Source organism: Vespa velutina, chromosome 23, assembly GCF_912470025.1.
Source record: "Vespa velutina chromosome 23, iVesVel2.1, whole genome shotgun sequence".
Taxonomy (NCBI): domain Eukaryota; kingdom Metazoa; phylum Arthropoda; class Insecta; order Hymenoptera; family Vespidae; genus Vespa; species Vespa velutina.
Window position 1 is genome coordinate 1,102,501 of NC_062210.1, and position 7,500 is coordinate 1,110,000.

The 7,500-nt window shown below is 29.6% G+C and overlaps 1 protein-coding gene across 2 annotated transcripts in view; it reads right to left on the reverse strand.

The window, feature by feature from the left end:
- The window catches only part of LOC124956711, a 338,980-nt gene that overhangs the window by 121,708 nt on the left and 209,772 nt on the right, over positions 1-7,500 (reverse strand). The gene's annotated exons all lie outside the window — the stretch shown is intronic.

The window sequence follows — 7,500 nt, forward strand, 5'->3', positions numbered from 1 at the left end:
TTGTTTCTAAACGTTTCTGTAAAAAAAAAAAAAAAGCAGAATGAGGACAAAAGAAAACAGAATAGAAAGAAAATGAAAAAAAGAATAAAGAATGGAACAATCATCCATGAAATTTCATTCTCTCATTTCGTTTCAATCGCTCCAAGGTATATATATATATATATATATATATATATATATATATATATATATAAATATATAATATACCGGTAAAGAACAAAATAAGAAGAGAAACAAAGTGGGATCGTTAAAATGTACTTTATTTACGCTCGAGATAAGCATTAAGAAATGCTCCTAGGTGTACTGTCCATTATCGAAATACGTAGTCGGGAGACTTAGAGAATACTCACTGGTAGTAATAAATTGTGCTCTTTAAACGCAAATAAATTCTGTAACGAGCAGACCCGGATAATAACATTAATAACAATAATAATAATAACAAATAACAACAACAACAACAACAACAATAATAATAATAATAATAATAATAATAATAATAATAATAATAATAATAATAATAATGATGATGACGACGACGATGGTTACGCTTGATAGAAAGAGCAGATTTAAGAGAGATATTAACGAAAGGGTTGAATGAATAAAATTATCTAAAGTCATTAAAAAGAGTTAACGAAATTTATTTTACACTTGATTGTCCCTCCGATATAATATATTTTATTATACGTTTAAAAAGTAAATATTATATGTGAACTTTTATTTACATAAAGAATTCGCGATTACAATTATGTAAAGTAATTGACAAAAGTCAAACTATCGCGTCAACTCACAGGGATGCTAAGAGATATGGGTAATATGAGGGGTGAAGGGATATGGGAAGGGAAATGGCGCTAAGAATATTACGAGGAACTACTTTGGAATCATCTTCTTACTCAAAGGTTTAATGATAATTCATTGCGGCGTTAAGTTATCTGGACGATTACCCTGTAACGTGATAATAATGTTCAATGCCGGTGGCGCCGAGCAGAGCTTTCTCGCGTGCTCGCTTCTTACACATATATATCACAAATACATACATACATACATACGTACATACATATGACGCCTTCCAATTTTCCGTGACAACAAATATACAATTTTAATGACACCCGGTAGATCCCCGTTGGTATCGCAAATACAAATTATTTATCATCGATCTTTTAACAAATTAATTCTTTCGTTTCTTAAAAATGTCCTACGATTAAATGCGCATCAATTTTTATATGAAAATTTCAACAAATTTAATTTAATCAAAACATTATATATAACGAATTAGAAACTTTGAAATATATGTATTTTTTATATAACATATATATATATATATATATCTTTTTTCTTTGGTCTACTTTTTACGTCAAATCCCATTTCATATCCAATAATTATATATGTATTATTATTATTATCCTTTTTATTAATATAATAATAATAATAATTGATATTATTATTTTTGTTTTTTAAATATCGTTGCAATTCGTACAGATTCAAATGGCAATCCTCACTCTTCGACCTCATTTATTTTTTAATCCCAAAGAAAGATGCACCATAATTAATAAAAAAAAAAAAAAAAGAAAAAAGAATAAAAAATCATCGATCAAAAAAAAAATCATCTCACAATATAAAAATAATAAATTATAGAGCAGGACAGGAACGGAGAAATGACTATTGGATCCCGAGTCTAATTTAATTTTTTTATGAGAAAATGCATAAAGAAAGAAAAAAAAAGGAAAAGAAAAAAAAAGAAGAAGAAAAAAGATCATCGAGCTGACAATATAAAAATAATAAATCCAAGAGCAGGATCGTAGAAACGACGATTGGACCTCGGCTAATTTAATTCTTTATGAGAAGTTAATTCTTTACAGAAGAAGAAAGAGTAAAAAAAAAAAAGGAAAGAAAAAAATAAAAATAAAACGAAACAAAACAAAAAAAAAATAAAAAAAGCTCGTTACTTTAGGGTGTCGATCTATTCGTTTCTAACTATTCTAAGGCGTTCCAATGGTATAATACGACGAGAAAACGTGACGGTTCTTTCCGACTTTAACTCTTTACGACGAACTCAAAGGTATTATACTGGAAACGTACAATTACGACACGTTTAGCCACTAATTCGATGGCGAACCTATCGAAGGAGAAAGATGAAGAAGATGAAGAAGATGAAGAAGAAGAAGAAGAAGAAGAAGAAGAAGATTAAGAAGAGGCTACGCTCGTTTTGCTAATAACGTAGAAGAATAGCTTACGATCGTGGCATGAATCTTTTGCTCGTTCATCATAATCTCTCTCTCTCTCTCTTTCTCTTTCTTCTCTTCTCTTTTTCTCTCTTTTCCTCGATAAACAAAACTGAGACTAAAATTTTTAACGTCAATTAAAAGATAAATACTACAAGTTTCATCTACCGAATTAAACCATTTACATTGGAAAATTACGAAGATTCTATTTCTTACAATGACATGAATCAATTGTATATATCAATCGTATATATCATATATTTATATATATATATATATATGTATATAAATTTAAAGATGTAAAAGTAAGATGAATTAGAAAGAGATGAGTTCGAATAGCCTTAGGGTTAATATCTATGATAGTACTACCATACAAGTCGTTGAATTCGTGAGAAAGATGAACGATAGTCGGATGGATACGTCAATATGCGTGCCATTAGACATTGCCATTCGAATTTATCGCATGGCACTACCCCGTAAATCCGTGATTTCTAATTACACGCCTGTGATCGTTCGCCTTTCTCCCTTTCTCTCTATTTCTCTTTCTTTCTCTTTCTTTCTCTTTCTCTCTTTTTCTCTCTCTCTCTCTATCTATCTATCTCTTTAACTCCTTAGTTTGATGCAGTCGCCATAACTTTTTCTACTTAAGCTTCTATTTATTACGACTATTGAAATGCGATTGGCTTCGATCGATTTCTATTAAAATGAAAAAGACGATGGGATGATGATCTAAGAGAAATAAAGAAGAAAGAAAAAGAGTGAGAAAGAATGAGATATAGAGAGAGAGAAAGAGAAAGAGAAAGAAAGAAAGAAAGAGAAAGAGAGAGAGAGAGAGAGAGAGGACAAGCAAGAGGAAAGAAAGTACCCGTGAAGCGTGTAATTCACCGTCGACAGTCCGTGAATTATTATCGCCCACTTTGCCTTGTCAGGTTTTGCGAGATCAAAAGAATATATATATATATATATATATATATATATATATATATATATATCAATGCCAAGGCTAGAGATCTCTCGTTGATTTGACGTCTTTCGCGAGCGTTTAATCGCTTAATCGCTCGCGATTTCGCGATTCGATGATTCAGCGATTGGATAATTGGTCTTTCCGCATATCGATTACGTCCTTACGTTCCGATTTTGAACATCATTATCCCTTCTTCTCGCCTCGTAATTTTTTTCTTTTTTAAGCCGTAGAAAAAGATCGATAATTTTGATTGATCGTTTCGTTAGAACGTTTTCCTCTCGAATATGGTAGCAGGTTTTACAACGTGTAAACATATCAAGATCATCGTTCGATTACGTCCTCCATTTCTTTCTCTCTTTCTCTCTCTCTCTATTTTTCTCTTTCTCATCGTCGTAGTAGTCAACGTTGTTGTTGTTGTTGTTGCTGTTGGGAATTCTCGTAAAGTACGTACACGTGCGTTTATAGTAAAAGAGAGAGAGAGAGAGAGAGAGAGACAAGTTGTCTTTACGTGCGTGGTAATGTGGGAAAAAGTTTCACCTCTATTAACCTTGAATCTTTCACCTTTCGACAGGCTATCGACTTCTGCATACCGCTCGTCTATCATATGCGATATATGTTCCAGGTCTTCCTTTCTCGAGTGGCGGCGGCGGTGGGATACAGCTCACACACACATATATATATATATATATAAATGTATGCACACATGAACATATATATATATATATATATATATATATATATATATATATATATATATATACGCATAGCTATATTCCGATCCTTGACCCTAGTCTTGCACATTGGATATTATATCTCCAAATGGGATATTGGTTATATCAAAATGATGCGTATACCTATTGCAAATACATATATACATATAGTATATATATGTGTGTGTGTGTCTGTGTGTCTATATATACAGGGTGTAACCGAATGATAAATATTTTGAGAATAATTCAAACAAAGTAGAACTTTGAGAGATTCAAACAAGTAGAAAATACCTTTAAGACAATTAATAGTCAGAATACGATTCCTTTCTGGAATCAATTGGATTAGAAATCTTTCTTTTTTTTTTTTCAAATAGCCGCAAACATTGTCAAGCTTTATAACTCACTTAATACCTTTTTTTCCCTTTTTCCCCTTATTCTGAATCCTTCGTGATTCCTTTTAATCTTATGCAAAATATAAACGTGATAATGAACAACACGTCGTATTTGAGGTATCTAAACAAATAGAAAATATTTCTTATTAACATTTGACAATTAGAATGGAATTGCTTTCTGGAATTGATTATATTCCAGAGGATTTTTTTTTCCTTTTTTCTTTTGCAAATCGTATCCTTTTTCTTTTTCCATTTTGAATCGCACGTGATTACTTCAACCTTCTTTTAAATCGTATTCCTTATACAGAAAAGAAAAACGAAACAAAAAAAAGAAAGAAAAAGAAAAACAAAAAAAAGCAAAAAACATCGAACACAAATACAAACGCACAAATAGAATTTATAACATTGCTATGTGATTTGACATGATAATATTCTTCAGCCATTATAGGAAAACTTTGAAACGTCATAACTTCAGAAACGAATTTTATGTCTTTAAATCCCATATTCATAAAGTTTCATAGTTCATTTTCTAGTTTCATGTTCAGATTTCTAAAAATTATCCTCCAAAGTTTCCAATCAATTATATCCTATACATATATACGTACATACATACATACATATATATACAAACTTCATGTTTTTGAATTCTATGTTTACAGAATTTCATAGTTTATTTTCTATTTGTTTAGATCTTAAAAATTATCCTCCAAAGTTTATACGAACTAATCAGTTACACCCTGTACACATACACACACACACACACACATACATACACATATACATATATAAATATATATATACGATGCACATATCGCGACTCTAAAATGACGTTAAGCCACGCCCCTCCTTTATCTTTCCATCGTGACCGTTATTGAGAATCTATGGGAGAGATCGCGGGGCCAATTAGTAGGCGGCGGGATGGATCGTCCGTTAGATGTGCGCTACTGGAATGGTCCATTAGCCGCCTTAGGTTCTGAATTCATTCGAGCCATTTCGCTTTACTTTATTTTACTTAACTTTACTTTACTTTACTTTACTTTACTTTACATTACTTTACTTTACTTCGAATTAATATACGATCTTCTCTTTCGCTAACCATTAAAAGCTTAGATCGCTTGTCTGAGTAGGAAAGAGAAGAAAAAAAAAAAAAAGAAAAAAGAAAAAAAAAGAAAAAAAGAAAGACAGAGAAAGAAAAGAAGAAGGAAAAAGAAAATTCATCGACGAAACATTGTATTCTTTCACCCACCCTTCTCCTCATCACCCCTACATCACCCTCATCTTTCTAATTCGTTCTAATTCTCCTTTCGTTTCTAACGTTAATCATCTCTTCTTCATCTTTATCCTTCTCTCTGTCGTATCGTCTTATCTCTATGGGAATTATCGTTGTTATTAGACGTTATAGAGTTTTTACGATTAAGCGATTTCATAAGCGAAAGAAAATATTTTTGTTCTCTTTTCCTTTTTTTTTGTTTTTGTTTCTGTGTTTTTTTTTTCTTTTTTCTTTTTTTTTTTTATTATTTAGGTAAGAAAAGAGAATTCGAACGAAATGAAAAGCTATTTGATATGAAATATTATCTATATTTGTAAATAAATAATTAATGATATCGATTAAAGTACTTCTAATATTAAATATCTTTTGATCTGAAAATTGTCATTCAATCGAAATTATAATTTAATTAATATAATTTAATTGTCTTATTATATTATATTTTAATGTATTTAAGATAATCTTATATTAAGATATAATATTATATTATTATGTCTTAATATAATTAATATCGGTAATATAACTTGACATTGGCAGATTATTTTTTCATTGTCAAAGTAAAAGAATGAAATTCGTATCTTCCGTTACGCATTCCAAAGTAATTTATCTCTTTTTCTTTTTTTTTTTTGCAAACTATTTTCTCGATATTATTTCAAAAAATACAAGAGAGGAGGAGTAGATAAATTGCTTCGATTCCATCGTGAGGATCTATTCCACGTTTCTATATACAGGATGTTTCAATTTCAAAACTACGTTTCATTTATTTTACTACTACTACTACTACTACTACTACTACTAGCACTACTGCAAGTAATAATAATAATAACAACAACAATAATAATAGTAATAATAATAATAATAATAATAATAATAATAATAGTAATAAAAATGAAGATTATGTTTCTTAAAAAAAAATTTCCATTAAACGTCTGAATAATTTTCAAAGATAATATTTTATTAAGGAGATCGTTCGTAATATTTACTTTTTTGTTTCTTTTCGCTTTGTTTTTTTTTTTTTTTTTTTTTTTTTTTTTTTTTTTTTTTTTTTCTTTAAATATTTCTAATGGAAATATTTTCCATTTATAGAATATTTCTTGATTATTTTATAAATATGAAGTTTTAATTGTTAAATCAGAAATAAATGATAGTTTTTAGAAATGATCTTTCTTAGGAACACGCAGTATATTCAACGCAATATAAGAAACGAACGCGTTCGATTATACTTGTGTAATATATATATATATATATTACGTATGTAAAAATATATATATACATTCACACACATAAATATGTGTGTGTGTGTGTGTATGTATACATCGGATCTTCGTGCATAGCTAATGTGCTTGATCGAATCGCCCGCGTGATAACCATAATCACGTAGAAGTTCGCGCGTATCGTCAAGTAGAGTATAACGTATATCACGTATACGTCGGCACGGTGAATTTCACACAGTTTTCTCAGATAAAACGTGATTCTATGAAGTATTGATCTTTACTAAGTCGTAAATTGCCCTAAAGGGAAATAGGTATCGCGTGATTGCTCGCTGCTTAGGGGGCAAGTCTGATATAATTTAAGGAATGTCAAAAAGTTTTCAACAGAATGAAAAAGAAATCTAATACACGTTAATCTATATATATATATATAGATTATGCTACAGGATTGATCAAAAGTCCTTAAATCGATTGAAAGTTCTTACGTGATATTTAAAAATCAATTTGCTTTTTTCGAAGATTTTCTTATATTTATGATTGAACTATTTTACAAGCAAAACTTGTAATTATAAAATTAAAAAAAAGAGAGAGAGAGAGAGAGAGAGAAAATAATCAGCTTAGAAAATCTCGAAAAAGTCTAATTGATTGTTAAAATCATTTAGAAAATTTTTGATGCATCTTGCATTAGACAAGAACCATAAATGTAAAAATATACTTTATATAAAAATGAAGAATCA